Raw genomic sequence first — 24,729 nt, 5'->3', positions numbered from 1 at the left:
CCCCATGGCAACTCTACTAAACAAGTTCAAACCTTTTGGGTCTAACTCAAAAGTTGGATTAGATCATAAATCAATAGATAATGAAGACCCATAATAGGAGCCAATGTCTAGTGTCATTTCTCCCTCACAACCTCCATTTAAAATGGAGTGAAAGTGGATATCAAGCCCTACCAAGGTCAAATTGATGTTGCTAATTTGAATCATTAATTGCAACAATTAGAGTGTATTCTAGTGTCCATAATATATATGAAGAGAAAGAAATTTCCGAGGGCCATGCACTAACCTAGTGTGAAAGCCACATGAAGACACTTAGATTGGAGGGTGATCCATAAGTAACTAAGTGGGAGGATTTTAAAACCCTCATCAACTCTCATTTCCTACCCTATTGGATATATAGATGACTAATGGATTTGTTCACATCTTTTCAAGTAGAAGCGAGGGTAGATTCCTAGTCAGTTGGAAAAACCAGTTATACACCCATCATTCGCCACTACCCCTATTTATGGGGTCCTGTTGGGAGAAGAGGATAAGAGAAATAGTTCAATATATTGTATGGTAGGTTCCCCCAAAAGCATAAATGAGGGGAAATTTCCTCCCTTCTTCTATTTTGGTGCAAGAGGACACCACTAAATTTAGGAAGATGGTGATCATGTTGGATATCTCTCCCAAGAACTCAGATGTGCTCCTTAAGTATAAGGGGGGTCTACATGGTCATTTGCGAAAGAAAATGATGATATTCAAACCAAAGACCATTGCTGAGGTTTCTGTGCAAACATAGTATCTAGAGAACATAGGCCATAAGAAAGGAAAACCAAGTGGTTCTAAATAGAAAGACCACCAAGATGCTTCCAAGGAGGGGAAGAAGCAGCTGAAAGGAAAATATTGTGCATTGGTGGAAGGATTCAAACAACCATTACAACTATATCAATATTGATGGTCGGACCAAAGATAAGTATTGGAAGCTACATCAAAAGTTGAACCCAAAGAATATGAAGGATGTCAGGAAGAAGAACCTACTAGGCATGGATTCGGGTAACCAAGTATAAGACAACTTGGATGTGGATGAGAATATTGTCTACACTTCAATTAGAAGGATGTGAATTTGAGTAACCTTAATCATAAGGAAGAGAAGGAGATGACAAAACTATTCCCTATTAAGATCTAGATAAAAAAATACCAAGGTAAATGCTTTATTCGATTTTGGTTCATAAGCCAGCCTCATAGCAAATGATCTAGTCAACAATCTTGAGTTGGAGATTCATGATTATTTAATGCTAATAACCATTGGGATCGGTGAACAAGGATGTAGAGATCATAGTCACTAAATTGTAATATCCCCATTTTTGGTTTTCTTTATGATGCAGTTAGGATGGACTTCCAGAGTTGGTGGCAGCTAGTTTACAAGAGTGATATTGCATCATCCAAGGACCTGGGGGATTTTTGAGTTATTTCACCATCGGGAGTAGTTTCGTACAATTCATTCATGGTTTCGTTGCATTATGATGACTCCCATAAAACAGAGTTATTTTCAATATATTTTAATTGTATGCACTAAAGGTGTTGTTGGGAGTGGGATGTTTGGAGAAACATCTTAGTGTAATAGCTCATTGGAACCAGAATGTGGAGATCTACAAAATGGGATGGTGGAAGGTGACCTTCGGTGACCGGAGAAACCGTGAAGGCGAATTTACCATTTTCATGGATTAAAAGTGACTTTAATTAGTCACTTAATTAATTAAAAAGGGGAAAAGTGACTTAGAAAATAAAAAGTCACTTAAAATAAAGAAAAAGGGAGAGGCTTCTAGAAAAGGAATAAAATAATAAAATTAAATGCTTGTAGAAGGCCAGAGAGAGTTCCATCCAATCTTTAAAAGGAGGGAGAGCTAACCATTTGGGACATCTTGGATTTGTGCATTGTCTTTGTGTGAGAGGTTTGAGAACCTAGTTCTCTACTCTAGTAGCCCCATGATGGAAACCCTCACGTGATTCAGTAAGAGTGGGCAAGAACCCATTTCTCCCCTTGGTGGATTCATCCAGAATTCACAAGAGCAACTTACAGATTTCCAGTTTCTATTTCGAATGCTCAATTCATTATTATAGTAGATCTTATGTGGCCATCACCACAACTATTTCTATTGTGAGCTTTGTATGTAATTACTCTAGTAAATAAATAAAGTTGCTTTAATCTCCATTTCTTATGTTATTTGTAATTGTGGACTTTCTGGGTTTCTCTGCAAATTTTATTTGTTGTGTTATTAATTTCATTGGAAAAAATTGTGGAGTAAATTTTGTAAGCAAATTCTGTGAATGCATCAAAATTCATTAAACGAGATATTATAGTGGTATCATAGTTGGTGTTCCTACTAGCCTGAGGGTCTTAATTGTAGATTGATTGAGAGTTTATATTGGAGGTGCCAAAGAAGACATATTTTTTGGGGTATTATAGATTGTTTCTGAAGATATCTTCAAGCCGCATAAATCCAAAATTGTGGCTAGGTTTATACTCCCATCAAGCTGATCAAATTGTCTCTTGCATAATGATGGTTCAACAAAATGCTCGACAAATTGTTGGCCCGTGAGAAAATAAAATTGTATAGTGAATATTAGTTATATTGGCCCATTTAATTGGGATAAATTATTAAAGTGACAAAGTCTAAAGTTTATTGAGGCCATGTTTTTTTTTACAAAGCCCAAATTTCATAAAATTTTGATTGTCGTCAAAGAATTTTCAAGGGCCCAAGGGTCTATCCTGCTACACTTTGCTTCCATTTCCAAGGCCAATTTTCAATTAAGGAGGTTGAATCAATTTGTAATTATTTGGTTAAGGCCAGAATCCATCCCTTTGTAACAGGTTGTATGCATTTTCAAGGAGGGACAAGTTAAATTTTGGAGGTTGAGGTTCTTCTGAGCATAGAGGTTGAATCAAATTAGTGATCGATTTATCTAGTATAAGGCTATATTTCCTCTCCAAAACCAGGATTTCAATACCAAAGCTCCATGACTTTTCCAGAACTTCATGTACTTCACCATCAAGGAAATCTAGCCATTAAAAAAATGGAAAGAGGTTGAATAAGTTTGGATTAGCATTTGTGCTTCAAGACCGAATTATTTGCATCTCAGAAAATAGGCCAAATATATTGCGTGTTGTTCCGGATTTGAGATTCCATTGGATCGAAACACTTATGTTGTAGCAAAATTATCAGTCAAGGTGAATCAACTTCCTTATCATGGTTTCAATCTTTGTCTAAAAGGGTCACAAATTCCAAGGAGCAGAGGACAAGTTATTAAAGTTTCATACATTATTTTTTAAGGGGTTGAATGGTATTTTGTATGTGAATATTTGTACCAAGACAAATAAAATTGAGTTCAAATCTCTTGGGTTATGAAGCCTCATATTTGTTGATGAACCAAATCTCGAGTTCTCCCTTGATGACAAACTTGCATGCCTGTAGCAGGCTTTTCGAAGAAGGTTGAGTGGGTTTCTGAAGCATATCAAGATTTATTCACGGATGCTCTCTTCAGTGACTGAGTTGTATTTTTCTCACTTAATAAATTCGCAGTGTCAAAGGATAATGAACTTATCTATAAGAGGAGTTGGATTAGTTAAGGAGAATGGGACACATTTCCTGCAATTATTCTTCAAAAGGCTGAGCCATCAACTGTGGTATCAAGCACTGGTAAGGGTCATTGTTAAATGCATGCTTCAGATTTGGAAAATTCTTGTGGTCATACCTATGCATGCCTGTAACAACTTATCTTGAAGGAACATGAGTTGGTTTCAGTGATACTTCTAGCTCAGCCAATCCTAGTTCATGATCGTTGGTGTTAAATTTCCAAACTATCTTTTCAAAGGGAGCGAGACTCCATATACAGGGTCGATTAGAAGCAAAGTCTGACACTGTATTACTGGACTTAGCCATTTTGTGGCCAATAATTCTTCATTAGCAACTACATTATTGTACATTGTGCCACCATATTGGAGATTCATACTAAGGCCGAATTCAACACCATCTTGTACCACTAATCAGGTTCCTTTACTCAAGCTTATTGCATTGTAATTTTCATTACAAAAATCACATGTAGTGTGTGTTATTTTCCATATTGTAAAATGCCATACCTTCTAGTTGATTGTGTAGTTTTTGAACATGGAAAAGATTGCCAGTTTGATATTTGAGTCATAGCCTTCATTTGTGTCATTACATATGTGCATGTTCACACAAACAAATCAAATATCAACTTATGCTAGTGCCTATGTGAAAATTTTGACCAAATTTTTCACTAAAGAATTCCATTAGAAGTCAAATCTCGGTGACTAGTTTTGAGGAAGCTTGTAGCAGAATATCATTGAAGTTTGTCATTATTGTACTGGTCATGAGCCTTGTAATGTCTATATATTATTGGTAAACTGCAAGAGGCCCAGAACGTCAAGGCCAGCCAATGTAAGTTATCATTTGAGTCTCATATTGTCCGACTGAGTCCATATATATGTGTGTGTAAGTTTGAGCCTGTAAATAAGTGTTAAATAAGTGAGCACGTCTTGATCTATAAGTCAGTTGTGGCTGATGTTTGAAAAGACAAAGATGTATTATCACTATTGTGAGAGTTTGAGTCTATAGATGTTGTGTCACTTTGCTTCCATAGCTCTATATATGTGGCTAATAGTATGCTAGTAGAGTTGTTGTATGATGGAGTGTTTAAGACACCTCATGAACCAACACAACAATGCAACAATTGATGCCTTAGACCACAATGCTTCTATGGGACAAGGAGCCAAGCAGCACAACATACCTTTCTCTAGATAGGTACATAATATGCTCCAACGGAGGCATCCAAGGGACTTACAAAAGGAAAAAGAAGTAGGGAATTGGATTTTCGCACTTGGGTCAAACTTGGAGACTGTAAGGTTAGAAGATGTCCTTCCCACATTAGAAAGGTCAAAATCCTATCTTTCCAAAGTGGATCAATCATATTGGAGTTTGAATTAGGCTCTAAAGACGGCCATGCTTGCCTTAATACAAACTAGATTCTTGGAGCATCCAGGTGAAAGAGTTAAGCCCATCATCACCTCCCGTTTTAGTGAGATTTTGAGGATAGTAGCACCCTCATCTCCCTACAATGATGAATTCATGGGGAAGATCTTCCAGTTGACCGTGGAGTGTTATCACCTAGAGCTCTACCTTTGGTCAAAGGCTCGTGATCCTAGAAATCATGGTCAAAGTCAAGTCTTACATAGTCATGCTCGATCTAGGACATGATGATATGATCCCTCGAATGTGCCAATTCTTCTTCACCAACATCATAGAGCATCACCTGTTGGGTCCCTATAATACTAGTGATTACCCCATTACTATTGTAGTTATACCCCTTATTAATATTGTTGTGCCCCTATTGCCCCCATATTGTTATTATTGTGCCCCATAGAATCCCTCTATTGTTATTTTATGGCTTTATATTATTATTGTTAGGTCGGCTGGATTATATTGTGACTCCTTAGACTCCTATATATAGAAAGGAGGTTTTGTCATTTGAATCATCCAAGAATTGTTCATTTATGTAATGTAAATGAGGTTGTCCCCTCGAAAAGGTTGAATTCTAAGGCGTTGATCTATCTTTTCTATCTTTTCTTGAGCTGGTTTCATAACATTTGGTATCAGAGCTTTGGATTCTAGGGTTTCGCTGCTCCAAACAAGTCATCGTGGCATTTTCGCTATAACTTTTTTTTCTGTGACATTTCAGAAGTCGCAAAAAAAAACCCATTTGAGAAGAAATCGCGCTGAACCTTGGGTCCGAATTTCAGAGCTTTTCGCACGATATTTGCGGAGATATGATCTGAGGAAGTTGGTCTTTTTGCAGACTCCTGAATTACATTCAAAACAGGTGACCTAGGGAAAATAGTCATAACTTTCTCTCTGGGGATTGTATTGAAATTTCATAAGAAGGTACAGAAAGAGGATGGACTGTAGTTTCTTGTATGCATGTTTCAGATCCAAAGGTTGAAACAGTGACTCGTGGCACGTCGTACAAGTTTGCTCTACTGAACTAGTCTATAAGCAAGTCACTGTGGGAGAAACTCTTCCTTGGAGAATCCAATTTGGGTCAGACTTGTGGCATTGGAAAGAGGACACAGAGGGCTACTACAACTCACAAATTCAGAACTAGATGATTGGAAAGTACAGAGATATACATCAGAGGCAATATCGAGCTCCTACAAAGTGAAAAAAGGTGTGTAGATTTTCTTAAATTTTTGCTTAAGCTTGGTTTGAAAATTTATTTTGAAGGAATTCAAAGGGCATAGTAGAGCATTATTATCGGTAACTGATGCCCCGAGGAAAGAAAATGCAAACACCTAGTAAGGAACCTGAAAGCTTTAGCATTACTCATGAAGAAGAGGAAGAAATGCAACATGATATATCAAAATTATAAGACCAAGTGCAACAACTGTCCCTTGCACAAAAAGGAACAGAATCTAAGATGGATGGTTTAAAGAAAGATGTAGAAGCTAAGATGGATGGTTTAAAGAAAGGTGTAGAAGCTAAGATGGACTGTTTAAAGAAAGGCGTAGAAGCTAAGATGGATGATTTGAAGATAGATTTGAAGACAGACATGGACGAATTGAAGATAAATATGAATAAGTTGCTACAAGAAATGGTCCCTAAGGGTGAAAGGGTACTAAAGGAAACTCATGATGAGAACAAAAGAAATGTTAATCATGATTCCATAGATGCTAATGTTGGATCGAAGACTCACCATATTCCAAAAATCGATATGAGGAAGTTTGATGGCAAGGATCCTGCCACATGGATATTACAGATGGAGCAATTCTTCGATCTCAATAATGTGCAAAACACACGAAAGGTACATATGGCAACTTTATATTTGGAACCAAATCAGTTTGTATGGTATCAATGGTTTTTCTCTCGTAAACCATTTATCACTTGGGCAATTTTTACGGAAGAATTGATAGCACATTATGAGGATACAAAAAGCAACACTTTTTTTAGCCAATTGATAAGTCTCAAACAAAAGGGTTCAATAATGGAGCACATTGAGGAGTTCCAAAAATTGAACATAAGGGTAAAAGATATTCCAGAGGAGCATATGATTGATGTGTTCATAGGGTCTTTAAAGGATAATATCCAACATGATGTTCGCCTTTGGGAACCTGATTCATTAGAGAATACATTTAGGTTAGCAAGAAAAATGGAAAGCAAAATTATGGCAACCAGGAAGCATATCACTCACAACTATAAAGACGGAAGTGTTGTTGCCCCTAGTCTTCCACAACCTATAAGGTTGACACCACAACAATTGGAAGAAAAAAGAGCAAAAGGGCTTTGTTACAGTTGTGATAGCAAATACACTAAAGGTCATAAGTGTGCTGAGAAGAAATTATTCTACATAGATTGTGAAGAGGATGTTATGAAACCAGCTCAAGAAAAGATAGAAAAGATAGATCAACGCCTTAGAATTCAGCCTCTTCGAGGGGGCAACCTCCTTTACATTACATAAATGAACAATTCTTGGATGATACAAATGACAAAACCTCCTTTCTATATATAGGAGTCTAAGGAGTCACAATATAATCCAGCCGACCTAACAATAATAATATAAAGCCACAAAAATAACAAGAGAGGGATTCTATGGGGCACAGAAATAACAATATGGGGGTAATAGGGGCACAACAATATAAATAAGGGGTATAACTACAATAGTAATGGGGTAATCACTAGTATTATAGGGACCCAACATGCCCCTCTCCTTCAAAAAAGTGTTGTCCTCAACGCTTGAGTAGTTCTGGATACTTCTGCATAAAATTCTCATCCTCCCATGTGGAATCTTCAGCGGATAAGTTCTTCCACTTGATAAGATACTCTGAAATTGATCGATTTCGTAGCTGTCGAGTTCTTGTTTCTGTGACTGCTTCCGGTTCCAATATAATTTTTCCTTCCTCGTCAAGTTCTGGCAATATTGTTTGAATTGGGAGCTTGTCGCCTATAACCTTCTTTAAACATGAAACATGGAAAACTGGGTGCAATCGAGAAGCTGCAGGAAGCTCCAATTTGTATGCCATAGTACCAATCTTTTGCAACACCTTGTACGGACCATAATACTTTGGTGATAATTTATTATCCTTCTTAGCTTGCTTGAGGGACATTTGCTTATATGGTTGTAGCCGTAGGAATACCCAATCACCTACATCAAAACTTCTTTCACTGCGATGTTGATCTGCCTGTTGTTTCATTCTATTTTGTGCCAACACGAGGTTATCCTTTAAGAGTTGGAGGACTTGTTGTTGATGTTCGATGTGATGTTCCACTGCCTGAACCTTAGAATTTTCTCTTAAATATGATGTGATGGATGGTGGTTGATACCCATAAAGTGCCATAAATGGGGTCATTTTTGTTGCTGTATGGAAGGAAGTGTTATACCACCATTCAGCCAGAGGCAACCATTTGACCCATTGTGTCTGTTTATCAGATACAAAGCAACGAAGATATCCTTCCAAACATTTGTTTACTATCTCAGTTTGCCCATCAGATTGAGGATGATAAGATGAGCTATGAGCTAACTGAGTACCAAGACAAGAAAATAATTCTGTCCAAAAATTTCCAGTGAAAATGGGATCTCTGTCACTTACAATAATCTTTGGGTTTCCATGTAGCTTTTGAACTGTTTCCATAAATGCAGTAGAAACTGTACTGGCTTTAAATGGATGTGATAATGCACAAAAGTGTGCATACTTGGTAAGTCTGTCAACTACCACCATGATGACACTCTTTCCCTCAGACTTGGGTAAACCTGTGATAAAATCCATTGAAACCTCCTCCCAACGTTGGCTTGGAATGGATAAAGGTTGTAATAGACCCGGTGTCTTAATTGTTTCAACTTTATTTTGTTGGCAAACCAAACATTCCGCCACAAACTTTTGAATATCTGATTTAAGGCCATCCCAAAAAAATTCCTTCTTAACCCTGTGGTAAGTTTTTAAAAATCCTGAGTGCCCTCCTAAGGGAGAAGTGTGCAATTCCATAAGAATCTTTTGTTTTAGCTGGGAATTCTTACAGAGGTATAAGCGATCTTTGTACCATAACGAATCATTTTGCCAGCTAAATGTATCAGAAGTACTGGAATCTTGTTGTAGCTTTCGAATAAGTGCCCACACTTCTTCGTCATTCTTCCATTCCTCCCTTGCTTCGTTTATCCAATCTGGTTGGATAATAGAAATGGCACACAACAATGCTTCCACATCCTCATCCTTTCTTGAGAGTGCATCTGCCACCACATTTTGCTTCCCTTTTTTGTAGATGATTTCAAAGTCATAACCCAACATCTTTGTGACCCACTTTTGTTGCTCTTCAGAGGATAATCTTTGTTCTAAAAAGTATTTAAGGCTATCATGATCCGTTTTTACCTTGAAGTGTCTTCCCATTAGGTAGGGTCGCCATTTCTTAAGTGCATGGAGTATTGCCAACATTTCCTTCTCATAAATAGCTTTGCTTAAAAACTTTCCCTTGATTGGACGACTTTCAAAAGCAATGGGTCTTTCATCTTGCATTAGAACAGCACCAATTCCATTTCCTGAAGCATCACATTCCACAATAAAGGTTTTTGTGAAGTCCGGTGTAGCTAAGACCGGTGCTTGGCACATTGCCTCTTTAAGATGTTCAAAGGCCTTTGTTGCTTCCGGAGTCCATGAAAATGAATCTTTCTTCAATAATGTTGTTAGAGGTGCTGCTATTCTCCCATAATTCTTAACAAACTTGCGATAATACCCTGTCAACCCAAGAAATCCTCGCAGATGCTTTATGGATGTGGGGATTTTCCATTCCTTAATGGCTTTAATTTTGCTAGGGTCTACCTTAACTCCTTCATGAGATACAATATGACCCAAATATTCCACCTCCTGGACTCCAAAGAAACATTTGGATCTTTTTGCATATAATTGTTTCTCCTCCAATAGTTGTAGCACCCTGTCAACATGTTCAACATGATCCTTCCAAGACTTGCTGTAGATTAGTATATCATCAAAAAATACTAACACAAATTTTCTAAGGAATGGTTTGAAAATTGAATTCATCAAACCTTGAAATGTTGAAGGTGCATTGGTAAGGCCAAAAGGCATGACCAAAAATTCATAATGACCCTCATGAGTTCTAAATGTCGTTTTCGGAATGTCTTCAATCTTCATTCTGATTTGATGATATCCCGAACGAAGATCCAACTTGGTGAAGTAAATTGATCCATGCAATTCATCCAGTAATTCATCAATGACAGGAATGGGGAACTTATCTTTAATAGTGAGCTTGTTGAGCTCCCTATAATCTGGACACATGCGCCATGATCCATCCTTCTTGTGCACCAATACTACTGGAGCTGAGAAAGAACTTTGACTCGGTTGAATTATACCAGCCTCTAGCATTTCTGCAACCATACGTTCAATTTCACTTTTTTGGACATAGGGATATCTGTACGGCCTGATGTTTGGAGGAACACTTCCTGGAATCAGATGAATAGCATGATCATGATCACGCATAGGTGGGAGACCTTTGGGAGTCTCAAATACCTTGGAATGATTGTCCAGGACTTTTTGGAGATCTGGAGAAATAGATGATTCCAATGTGGAAACATCTAGCGAACATAATTGTGCAATTACACCTCTTTGCTCCTTTTTTAGAAGCTTTGTCATGCCATTAGAGCTGATTATCTTTCCTGGTTTCCCTGCAATACCCCTTAATTCAACTTCCTTTCCTTCCGTAGAAAATTTGATGAAAAGTTCTTGAAAATTAAAAGCTATTGTACCCAAGGATTGTAGCCATTGGACTCCTAGTACAACATCAGCACCTCCCATTGGAATGGAAAGCATTGGGCTAGTCAATACATATTCTCCCATGGATAGCTTGATATTATGGCACTTTCCAGAGCAATTTATTGTTCCTCCATTTGCAATCATCACTTGACACTCTGGTGCTGGATATAGGAAGCAATTCAATTCTTTTGCTACCCTACAATGAATAAAATTGTGGGTGCTTCCTGAATCAATCAACACTATTACCTTTTTCTTCTTGATTTGTCCTTCTATCTTGATGGTTTGAGGAGTGGTAATTCCCGCCAATGCATTACAAGATATGGTCGGATTTATTTGTTCTTCATCTAGGCTTTGTTCCTGGAGTATATCCTCTTCTTTTGACCTTTCTTGCTCCTTTTCTTCTTCCTCTTCACAATCTATGTAGAATAATTTCTTCTCAGCACACTTATGACCTTTTGTGTATTTGCTATCACAATTGTAACAAAGCCCTTTTGCTCTTTTTTCTTCCAATTGTTGTGGTGTCAACCTTGTAGGTTGTGGAAGACTAGGGGCAACAACACTTCCGTCTTTATAGTTGTGAGTGGTATGCTTCCTAGTTGCCATAATTTTGCTTTCCATTTTTCTTGCTAACCTGAATGCCTTCTCTAATGAATCAGGTTCCCAAAGGCGAACATCATGTTGGATATTATCCTTTAAAGACCCTATGAACACATCAATCCTATGCTCCTCTGGAATATCTTTTACCCTTATGTTCAATTTTTGGAACTCCTCAATGTGCTCCATTATTGAACCCTTTTGTTTGAGACTTATCAATTGGCTAAAAAAAGTGTTGCTTTTTGTATCCTCATAATGTGCTATCAATTCTTCCGTAAAAATTGCCCAAGTGATAAATTGTTTACGAGAACAAAGCCATTGATACCATACAAACTGATTTGGTTCCAAATATACAGTTGCCATACGTACCTTTTGTGCGTTTTGCACATTATTGAGATCGAAGAATTGCTCCATCTGTAATATCCATGTGGCGGGATCCTTGCCATCAAACTTCCTCATATCGATTTTTGGAATATGGTGATTCTTCGATCCAACATTAGCGTCTATGGAATCATGATTAACATTTCTTTTGTTCTCATCATGAGTTTCCTTTACTACCTTTTCACCATTAGTAAGTATTTCTTGTAGAAAATTTGTCAAATCTGTCCTCAAATCTGCCATGCCTGTCTTCAAATTTGTGTTCAAATCTATCTTCAAATTATCCATCTTAGCTTCCATGCCATTCATCTTAGCTTCCACGCCATTTATCTTAGCTTCTGTTAACTTTTGTGAGCGTGACATTTGTTGCACTTGTTCTTGTAATTTTGATATATCATGTAGCATTTCTTCCTCTTCTTCATGAGTCATGCTAGAGCTTTCAGGTTCCTTACTAGGTGTTTGCATTTTCTTTCCTCGGGGCATCAGTTACCGATAATAATGCTCTACTATGCCCTTTGAATTCCTTCAAAATAAATTTTCAAACCAAGCTTAAGCAAAAATTTTAAAAAATCTACACACCTTTTTTCACTTTGTAGGAGCTCGATATTGCCTCTGATGTATCTCTGTACTTTCCAATCATCTAGTTCTGAATTTGTGACCTGTAGTAGCTCTCTGTGTCCTCTTTCCAATGCCACAAGTCTGATCCAAATTGGATTCTCCAAGAAAGAGTTATGCACAATCTCCCAAGATGACCTGATTATAGACCTTTCCAGAAGAGCGAACTTGTATGAAGTGCCACGTGTACAATTTTCGATATTTGGTTCTAAAAAATATATACAAGAAACTACAGTCCGTCCTCTTTCTGTACTTTCTTACGAAATTTCAATCTGATCCGCAGAGAGAAAGTTATGACGATTTTCCCCAGGTCACCTGTTTTGAATGTAATTCAGGAGTCTGCAAAAAGACCAACTTCCTCAGATCATATCTCCGCAAATATCGCGCGAAAATCTTTGAAATTTAGACCCAAGGTTCAATGCGATTTCTTCTCAAATGGGTTTTTTTTGCGACTTCTGAAACGTCACAGAAAAAAGTTATAGCGAAAATGCCACGATGACCTGTTTGGAGCAGCGAAACCCTAGAATCCAAAGCTCTGATACCAAATGTTATGAAACCAGCTCAAGAAAAGATAGAAAAGATAGATCAACGCCTTAGAATTCAGCCTCTTCGAGGGGGCAACCTCCTTTACATTACATAAATGAACAATTCTTGGATGATTCAAATGACAAAACCTCCTTTCTATATATAGGAGTCTAAGGAGTCACAATATAATCCAGCCGACCTAACAATAATAATATAAAGCCACAAAAATAACAATAGAGGGATTCTATGGGGCACAGAAATAACAATATGGGGGTAATAGGGGCACAATAATATAAATAAGGGGTATAACTACAATAGTAATGGGGTAATCACTAGTATTATAGGGACCCAACACATACCATCTACAGGTCCATGATTGGTATCCTTATTTACTTAACATCATCAAGACCGAATATCATGCAAGCAATAGGTGTGGTGGGGAGATTTCGATCAAGCCTAAAGGAACCTCATGTGAATGCGGTCAAAAGGATATTTAGATATCTACAGGGCATGATAGATTATGGTTTATGGTACCCACGGGGAATACATCTTACTCTTAAAGCTTATAAAAATGTAGATTGGGCTAGAAATTATGATGATAAAAAGAGCACCAATGGAGGAGCCTTCTTTTTAGGTAGTTGTTTAGCCTACTGGCTCAACAAGAAACAAACCTCCACTTCTCTATCTGAAATTGAAGCAGAATATATAAAAACAACATCATGTTGTACTCAAGTCTTATGGATGAAGCTGAATCTCAAGGATCTTCAAGAAAATAGTAATCATACTATACATATCATGTGTGACAATACTAGTGTTATCAATATCTCAAAAAACTCTATTATGCTTCTAAAAAAACACACATTCCTAACAAAGACCATTTGTTTCAAGAAAAAGTTGTTGATCAAACTGTGAGATTGGAATGCATTCCAAAAAATGAATAAATTGTAGACATATTTACTAAACCTCTAACCTGATTTTTTTTAATATATTACACAAAAAATGGGAGAAATGTATTCCTCACAAGGAAGAATGGATCATTAATTCCAACAAAGAAGCATGTTGGTGATGGGGGGAGTTCAAGGAAAGAGTATGCACCAACAGAAGGGGTGTATATTCCCTTTGTCGTTGATGTCAAAAGGGGAGAATAAATAGACATCAAAAGTTGATCATTCAACAATAAACAAGTAGATAGGGGGAGTCTAGCCTAAGATCATTAATGACTTAGCAAATGTTTGGTGGTGTTTCCATCAATGAAAAGGGGGGTATTTTTCTATATATATTTTCATTGATTTCAACCATGTCAAAGCCCAACAACATGGTTGTAACACTGCCTCCCACCCCCCTTGGACTTCCCAAGCTGAATGGAAGGTGTTACTTTGATTTAAACCAACCTCCATAGACTTATCATGGAAATGGGGTCACAAAATTCCTCTCTTTTTAATATCCTTAAAAATTAGAAAAAACACCACCATCACATCTATCTTGTCGAGAGCTTTCCAATGATATATTTTTTGTTAAAATATAACTCCCAGATCAGAAGTTATGGCCATTTCAAGTTTGGTCGATAAACTCTTTCGATGCCAGCAAGGTATTGCCACGTGAAAACCCCACCTCACCTACGTGGTCCACATCATTTTGCTCTATCAGGTATAATTTTTCATGTCTACATGGCACTTTCCGTGTCACCACTTCGCATGGGCCCCACCAAACTGACCCTCGACTTATTTTATAACAACTTTATGTTATAATGATTTTTTGAGGTTTTGGGGCATGTAGTATAAAACTCAGGCCAAACCATGTTGGATCCCTGAGCTTCCAAAATCCCGAAGTAGTTTGGGCTTGGGCCCACATTTGAGCCCCCCGACTAAATTCCAAGCACTAACACATCTGGCCCTAGACTTTGGGTGTAGTTCGGGCCTGGGCTCACATTCAGGCCCCTAAACAAACTTTCAAGCACTAACACATTTGATCCCCGAACTAAATTCCAAGCACTAACACATCCAACCCCGAAATCCTAGACTCTAAATGTAGTTCAGGCCTGGGGTCACATTTGGGACCCCTAAATAGTAAAAACCTCCACCATTCATCCTGATGGCCCAAAATTCCAACCTTCTTGGTCCGACTTGAAAACCACTAACACAAGTTGAAATTCCATAGACTTAGAATATTTTCCTAAGTCCTCTCCAACTCTATCAGAGGTGTAATCAAGTTTCTTTGCTGAACCCAATGTCACCCAAAACATACGTAAACAAGGAAATTCATTCCTTAAAGTAACCAAGAATATATTCATCATAAAAAACAACAATCAACACATTAGCCAGAGATATCATCCTACTCTCTTCTCAGGCATTCACCACACAAGTCCATGGTAACAAATATTTGTGGACATAACCACATTAATACCAAATCTCATAGATATATGTCTTTGTGGTCTTAACCACCGCCACAAGAGTCAGGAAATCAACAACTTGTAATTCATATAAACTCTATAACCACATAACATGCATGTTCAACACTTTAGAAAATATCTTCTCAAACACAAAGACTCTTAACTAAAATATAGTAAATAGACCATGGAATTTCAAACATTGTAGTAGTTTAACTCATATTCATAATTTTCACACTAGCCATGTAATAAACTATGTAAAGAAGAAAGTAAACCAACATGTGTAAGAATTCAAATTCCTTCATTAATAATGTTGAAACACACACTCAAAGTTATACATCAATAACATTCAATAGTTAAGAACAACAAGAATACAAGTAAACACTTATCTTAAAATCTTGAGTAACTGGAAATTAAGAGTGGGACTTAAACTCTCCTCCCAACTGTAGGTCAATTTTACTATTGTTCTTTCTTGGAGTTAACCACCCCTGAGCCAAATTCAGAGCCTGTGAAGGGAAGTGCTCAAGGGATATCAACTCCATTCATATGCACATTTACAAAAGAATATAGGAGTCTAGAGAACACAGTGTCTTCACCCAATACGATCAAATCAGGGCATCCAAAACATTTAAAGCTCCACCCCACAACCAGTTCAGGGAATCTAAAGTGATATTGCTCCACCCACAACAACACTTTAAAAGTCAAGATATCCAAACATCTCCACCCACTTTAAACTTCATAAATTCAGAATCATAGTGCCTCCACCTATATCTTCCAGGAATCTTGAGCACACTATGTATTCCACCTGATAGCCTCCATGGGAATCTAGAGAATTGGGTCTCCACCTACAACCGAAAATAAAGAATATAAACAAATAGTCTCCACCTAAATAAGAACACAGGGATACAGAGCACACCACTCCACATGTTGTCTGTATCTCTACCACCTTTGTTCCCTTTTGTTGTATGTGTATTCCATTATTTTTTATTCGCATTGGATCCTAAAACTCTCTAAGTTTTCATGACTATTTCAAAATTATGCTAAAAGATTCAAGTCCTAGAAAAGATCGAAGCTATCAGAAGGAATCCTCATAACAATTGCAGTTGTGGCTAGAGCGGAGCAACGAGGACCCTCGATCGAGCGCGCAGACCATTGGCCCATGGTAAAACCCAATGGCACAAAACTAGCAAAACCAGAGGCCAGATCAAGAAACGGAGGTGGATTTTGATACGCGATTAGCGCTAATCACGTATCGCAGGGCATCCCCCTCAGTGAAGGAAAGCCCCGAAACGCTATAAAACTCGGAAAAGTAACTGTTTCAGTTTCGTAGCACAGATTCCCCAAAACCGGCAGGATATCGAAAGGCTTCGAGGCGGTAAGTAGTTTTGACTAAGTCCCGCTCAATGCCACACATCGAGTAACATGCTTCCCGTGGAAGAGAGAGAAAACCACCCGCATCGGACGGGTAAACGTCGTGCGACTTGTCCACCTGATATGAAGGACAACCGTAGGATTTGGGGGGTCCAGATCGACGGCAGAGATATGTCTCGATGACTGACCGGATTTGACAGGTCAAAAAGCAAGATGACAGGGATTTGACGTCCGACGTGGATGATGAGTTGGCAAATGATTCGTGTTCATGGGTGATCTTGAAGCAAACAAATTTAACGGCCATTCAAGTATGATTCAGGGAATCTGACACCCAGTTTAGAAAACAGGTGGCCACCTCCCTATGAGGCGTTACCCAGTGATGATGACGCAGAGCAGAGGAATTCAAATGGACAAAGGAAAGGAAACCGGAAGGTCGGGAAGCAGAAACGACGTCGAAGAGCAGAGTGGCTTTAAAGGCATGAACTAACAGAAGCAGAACAAAGAGGCAGACAACGAAGAGATGAAGAAAGCCAATAGCAGAGAATAGAAAGTAGAAGCCGAGCTGACTTGAAGGCAACATCAAGCCAGATAGAGCCAGAGAGAGTCAGAGAGTCTGTGTACTCCATTGAAGGCTTGAGAGGTTCAAGCAAGCTCCTCGGTATAGGCCTGTCATACTATTGTGACCCTCAAAGGTCAAATTTCAGTAAGGAGAGTTTGTGCACTCCATTCCTACTGACTTCATTCTATTAGTGAGACTCGAATCGATCTCACTATTGTAAAACTCTACTTGAAAACATAATAGCAAGGCCACCACTGAAAGGATGGACCAGGAGACATAGCCCAGGAGCATTGGGTGAACTCCTTATTAAACTTGTTTTGTTTACATGTTTGACTGTTATGTTTTCTCTTATTGCCTCAGTGTCTATGTATTCTAGCAATCTTATTGATCCGTTGCATAAGTAACATAGGCACATCCATGCACATGAGTCTGTAATACCTTTCATTCTTTATCGTGGATAAATTCCAGATCAAGTGGTATCAGAGCTTAGAGTTATTAAGGTTAGACGAGCTTGTGCTGGATTTTGTTATTGAATGCTAACTAGATCAAAGCTTAAATTAGGAGAAGGAGAATTGGCTGAAACTAACTTGGAAATTGGAAGAGTCTATTCTAAGAGGAAAATGTCGGAAGGAAATCCCTTAGAATCAGACCCCCAGTTCATGGATAGTTTTATGACCCTGAAAACCATGGTGGAGGAAATGTATAGGGACTATAAGAAACATAGAGATGTAGATGCATCAAGTTCCAAACAAAACAAAGGAGTAGAAGATTCTCTCCTCCATGACCACTCCAAAGGCAAAGGGAAAGAAGAAAAATTCCTCATGCCTCCTAATAGCCCTGAACATAAAAAAAAGACATCTTTGATTAAATTAGATGTTAAATTTGATTTACCAATATATGATGGAGAGTTGAATGCAGAGAAGCTAGATAATTGGATCAGACAGATTGATGTTTATTGCAGAGTACAGAGTATTGGCTCAGACAAGAGTAAGATTCAGCTGGCCAGCCTACGCCTTGGAGGCACTGCCTTGGTATGGTGGGAAGGCAGGACACAAGCTGACATGAAGAAACATGGTAAGATTCTTTCTGTTTGGAGTGAATTTGTTTCTGCAACTAAAAAGCAATTCTATCCATTAGCCTACATGTAGCAAGTGGTCTACACAAGTACATGAGGCACACTATCCTCATGTTTAATCCCACTAGCATAGATGAGGTATCCATTCAGGCTATGCATCTAGAAGCTAGAGGTAAGAATGGGAACCCAGAAGTTGGGGGATCATCCCAACCCACTGCAAGCAAAAATAAGGAGAAAAGAAAACAGAAATGGAAAGAGAGGAAGACAAACACTGTACGGAAGAGCAAGTCCTCATGCACTCACTGTAAGAAGGATGGGCATGATGATGAACACTGCTGGATTCTGCATCCGACGCTGAAACCTAAGAAGTTCAATGGGCAACAAGAAGAAGATTGATGTAGCTATTAAAAAAGATTTGGGGTCAGACTCAGGAGATGAAGCAACAATCGCAGCCACAGGTATAAAAGGTAAAAATTCTGAAGCATCTACTAGTAATTCTACACAATCTACTGATAATGAAGAAAATGAGTGAAAAAGACGTGAGCTTTTTCATATTCGAGTTATTTCCAATCATCAAAATATTGATACTTTGTTTGGTAGTGGCTCACAAGTAAATTTAATTTCTGACGCAATTGCAAAGAAGTTGGGATTACTAACCACACCTCACAAGAAACCATATCCATTAGGTTGGCTATGTGATAAAGCAAAATTGCAAGTGACTAGACAATGTAAACTTAAGTTTTCTTTGGGTCAGCATTTGTAGATGAGGTTGAGTTAGATATAGTTCCTTTGGATATATGTGGAATTGTTTTAGGAAGTCCTTACTTGTATGATAAAAAACTATTTTCTATAGAGCTGAGAACAAGTATATACTCGTTAAAGATGGAATCGAATATATTGTAAGAGCTCATAAGTTCAAGAATAATTATACTCTCATAAACTTAGGGCACATAAACTGATGGTTGTAAAGGAAAAGAAACCTGATAAAACCAATGTATTTGAGGGCTGTGATGCTAAACAGCAAGCTGATTTAGAAAAAGTTGTTTCAGAATATGATGTATTGTTTCAAGAACCTAAAGGTCTGCCACCCAAAAAAGAAATAGTGCATGATATTAATTTGCAGCAAGATGCTCCATTGCCTAACATCAGAATGTACAGGTTGTCCGCTTTAGAGAATGCAGAAATCAAGAAGCAAGTACAGGAGCTGCTCAAGAAGGGGTTCATCAGACCTAGCACATCACCATGTGGGTCTCCAATCATTTTGGTGAAAAAGAAAGATGGCTCGTGGAGAATGTGCATTGATTACCGAGCACTAAATAAGATAACGATAAAAAATTGTTATCCCCTTCCTCGCATAGATGATCTATTAGATCAGTTAAAAGAAGCTGTTTATTTTTCCAAGTTAGACTTGCATAGTGGCTATCATCAAGTCAGAGTTGCAGAACAAGATGCATGGAAGACTACTTTCAAAACAAAGCAGGGATTGTATGAGTGGCTGGTTATGCCTTTTGGCTTAACTAATGCTCCTGCTACTTTCATGAGAGTAATGAATGATGTACTCAAACCTTTTCTTGATGATTTTGTTATTGTATATCTGGATGACATTCTTATATTTAGCAAAACGTGGGAAGAACATTTAAAGCATGTTAAGCAGACACTAGATGTTTTGAAAAGAGAAAAACTTTATGTTAAACTCTCAAAATGTGAATTTGGCAAAACATCTTTGAATTATTTGGGACATATAGTAGGGGGTGGTGAATTGAAGATAGATCCCTCTAAGGTTGCAGTCATTGTAAACTGGCCTAAACCCAAATCTGCTACAGAGGTTAGAAGCTTCTTAGGAGCAGCACAATATTGGAGAAAGTTTATTTCTAACTTTTCCTTAATTGCAGCTCCCTTACATGCTTTAACAGGATTGAACAAGGTGTTTCAGTGGGGAGGCAAACAATAGAAAGCCTTCGACACCTTGAAAGAAAAGATTATTTCAGCACCAGGACTAGCATTGCCCGGTCTTCAAAGACCATTTGAGATTGAAACAGATGCCAGTGACTATGCCATGGGAGCAGTGTTGATGTAGCACGGTAAACCCATATGTTATCATTCTGAGACATTTAATTCTGCAGTAGTTAAATATCCTACACATGATAAAGAATTGTATGCATTAGTACAGAGTGTGAAAAAGTGGAAACATTATTTAATGGGCAAAGAGACAGTTATACATTCTGATCATCAACCACTTCAATATCTACACTCCCAAACTAAGTTGCAGCAATCAAGACACTATAGATGGATGGGTCTTCTACAATAGTTTCATTTAGTCATCAAATATAAAAAGGGCATACACAATAAAGTTGCAAATATGTTATCTAGACCAATTATAAATGCATCTACTATACTTAAGCATAATTCAGTATTGTAGGAGAGCTACATTGAACAATATGCTCAAGATATAGATTTTAAAGATGTATATGCAACTTTAAGTCAAGGAAAACAGGTAGAAGAATTGGATTATCATATTAAGAACCAACTCTTGTATCATTGTGGGAAGCTATGCATTCCACAAACTGAAAGAATAAAGATAATTCGAGAAGCACACACTTCTCTAATATTAGGTCACTTTGGTGTAAGTAAAACGGTTTCACAGCTGCAAAGATTTTGTTATTGGCTGAAAATGAATGAGACAGTTTCTAGATTTGTAAGAGGGTGTACGATGTGTGTTAAAAGCAAGCCCAGCAATAGAAAACTAGGCTTGTACACTCCACTGCCAGTTCCTTCTCATCCTTGGGAAAGTGTTTCCGTGGACTTTGTTGGAGGACTACCTAAATCTAGGAAAGGTCATGACTATTTATATGTTGTTGTGGATAGGTTCAACAAAATGTGCATTTTAATACCTTGTAACAAACAAATAACAGTTGAACAAACTGCAAAGTTGTTATTTCAGCGTGTATGTGTTCATTATGGATTACCCACTTCCATAATATCTGAGATAACAGTTGAACAAACTGCAAAGTTGTTATTTCAGCGTGTATGTGTTCATTATGAATTACCCACTTCCATAATATCTGATCAAGATACTCGATTTGTTGGGAAATTTTGGTCAAGCTTGAGGGAATTAATGGACACTAGGCTGAAGAAAAGCACATCTTTTCATCCGCAAACAGATGGCCAAACAAAAGTGGTCAACAGGACAATGATCCAGTTGCTCAGAGGCTATTGTAGCAAGGATCCCAAACTTTGGGATGAACATTTATGTTATGTGCATCATGCTTACAACCGAGTTAAACATTCTTCTACATAGAGATCTCTTTTTGAGACCTGTTTTGGTTTCACACCAAGGTCTCCCTTGGATTTTGTCTTTGGTAAAGACGTAGCAGTTGATGGACGCAGTGATGTGGACAAGGCAACCAAGTTCATTGAACAAATCCAAGGGGTTCACCAGGCAGTACAGGAATGGCTGGAAAAGAGCCAAGCCAAGTACAAGACAAGGCATGACAAGCATCGAATGGAGCATAGTTTCCAAGTTGGTGACCAAGTCTGGCTGTATATCAGCAAAGACAGGATGCAAGGTGAAGGTAAGAAGCTGAAGCTAATAAGGTATGGATCTTTCAAGATACTTGAGAAAATTGGTGAGAATGCTTTCGCCTTGATCTATCAGCTTACATGCACATCTACTCAATTGTTAATGTAGAAAACTTGAGACTATTTGAACCTTCATTAATTGAAGATCCCGAAGAGCAAAGTCAATTGCCTTCTATTGATGATTTGTTATCTGAATATCTTAATGAGTTGCAGGAAGATGCAGTTATAGATAGGAAGGTAAGAACCACACGCAGAGGTGACGTTGAGTACCTCAGGATCAAACTCATAGGTTCAAAGCCAAGCAGTGCGAAATGGATAGAAATTAAGCAAGTGAGGAAGCAATACCCTCACTTGATTGATGCTTGAAAAAAAAACCAACTTTTGGTGGTCCAAAATCTTTTTCAGTGGGAAGGCCGTGATCCGAATTGGATCCTAAAACTCTCTAAGTTTTCATGACTGTTTCAAAATTATGCTCAAAGATTCAAGTCCTAGAAAAGATCGAAGCTATCAGAAGGAATCCTCATAACAATTGCAGTTGTGGCCAAAGTGGAGCAACGATGACCCTCAGTCGAGCGCGCAGACCATTGGCCCATGGTAAAGTGCAATGGCACAAAACTAGCAAAACCGGAGGCCAGATCAAGAAACAGAGGTGGATTCTGATACACGATTAGCGCTAATCGCGTATTGTAGGGCATCCCCCTCAGTGAAGGAAAGCCCCGAAATGCTCGGACCCGAAAACACTATAAAACTCAGAAAAGTAATTGTTTCAGTTCCGTAGCGCGGATTCCCCAAAACTGGCAGGATATCGGAAGGCTTCGAGGTGGTAAGCAATTTTCACTGAGTCCCGCCTGATGCCACACATCAAGCGACATGCGTCTAGCGGAAGAGAGAGAAAATCGCCTGCATCAGACGAGCAAACGTTGTGCGACTTGTCCGCCTGATATGAAGGATGATCGTAGGATCTAGGGGGTCCATATCGACGGCGGAGATACACCTTGATGACTGACCGGATTTGACACGTCAAAAAGAAAGATGACAGGGATTTGACATTCAACGTGGATGATGAGTTGGAAAATGATTCGTGTTCGCGGGTGATCGTGAAGAAAACAGATTTAACGACCATTCGAGTATGATTTAGGGAATCTGACACCCAGTTCGTTAGCAAACAGGTGGCCACCTCCCTGCGAGGTGTTACCCAGTGACGTTGATGCAGAGTAGAGGAATTCAAATGGATAGAGGAAAGGAAACCAGAAGGCCAGGAAGTGGAAATGAGCAGTCGAAGAGCAGAGTGGCTTTAAAGCCATGAACTGACAGAAGCAAAACAAAGAGGTAGACAGCGAAGAGACGCAGAAAGCCAATAGCAGAGAACAAAAAGTAGAAGCCGAGCTGACCTGAAGGCAACATCGAGCCAGACAGAGCCAGAGAGAGTCAAAGAGTCTATGTACTCCATTGAAGGCTTGATAGGTTCAAGCAAGCTCCTCAGTATAGGCTTGTCATACTACTGTGACCCTCAGAGGTCGAGTTTCAGTAAGGAGAGTCTATGCACTCCATTCCTACAGACTTGATTCTGTTAGTGAGACTTGAATCGAGCTCATTGTTGTAAAACTCTGCTTGAAAACATAATAGAAAGGCCATCACTGAAAGGTTGGACCAGGAGACATAGCCTAGGAGCATTGGGTGAACTCCTTATTAAACTTGTTTTGTTTACATGTTTGACTGTTATGTTTTCTCTGATTGCCTCAGTGTCTATGTATTCTAGCAATCTATAGATCCGTTGCATAAGTAACATAGGCACATCCATGCAAATGAGTCTGTAATACCTTTCATTCTTTATCTTGGATAAATTCCAGATCAATTTTCCTCCTTTCATGCCTCTTCTTCCTTTTGCTCCTCTTCCTTCTGCGTACATTGGATGTACTAAATAAGCTCACGTCTCCCAAAGGATTGAGACTCGTTGGCTCGTTCTCCCTTTAAGAAGCCCATATGCAACCTTTAATTTTTCTCCCTCCTCTTCGTTAATCAATAAAGATTCTTATGGAAGCTTAAATGTCTATTCAAATATCTCTTTTATTTTTAACAAGGAAGCAGTTGGATTATTATTTTTTTTCAACTTCCCTAAGCGAGCTTCCCCACACTCCTCCTTCACAGGCTCATGAATCAGTGTCCACTCTCAATCTAGTCATCATTTATAATTTTATATTAATTTACATCCATTTACACATCAATGCACATAGAAATATTTATAAGAGGGTAACACTGGAGTTGCTACAAACCCCACCCCCTTGGAGGAACATCATCCTCGATGTTCTACATCTGAACACACACACATAATTTACAATGAACTTTATACGTACACAGTTTTATTTATCATTACATTTACACTTTCTTTCTCAATAACAAAAATGGGTATGACACCCTCATCTGATCAACCATCTCCCATGTGTCTTCCTTTGGTACAAAGTGTCTCCACTACACCTTAACCTGCTCTATGAATAGATTTTGAAGCTCGATCTGGCTTTGATATAGAATGCACAACAGTTTCGGATATAACTCTTCTTCTGGTTCTACCTATACGACAAACCAATCAATCACATGATTAACATCTTGTACATATATTTTAAGTAAAGAAACATGGAAAACAGTGTGAGTGTTCATGATAGGTAGCAAGGCTAATCTATATTCCACTGGCCTTATTCTCTCTAGAACTTGAAATGGCCCACAAAATCGTGGTTCCAACTTGTCACATGAGCCACTTCTTAATGAAATTATCTTTGGTCTAACATGGAGATGCACATGATCTCCCACTTTAAACTCTTTATGCACTTTTCGTTGGTCTGCAT

The sequence above is a fragment of the Pinus tabuliformis genome, chromosome X (genome assembly GCF_031772625.1).
Source record: "Pinus tabuliformis cultivar Carrire ecotype Pingquan chromosome X, CPIR1, whole genome shotgun sequence".
Taxonomy (NCBI): Eukaryota; Viridiplantae; Streptophyta; class Pinopsida; order Pinales; family Pinaceae; genus Pinus; species Pinus tabuliformis.
This window is presented reverse-complemented; position numbering follows the sequence as displayed.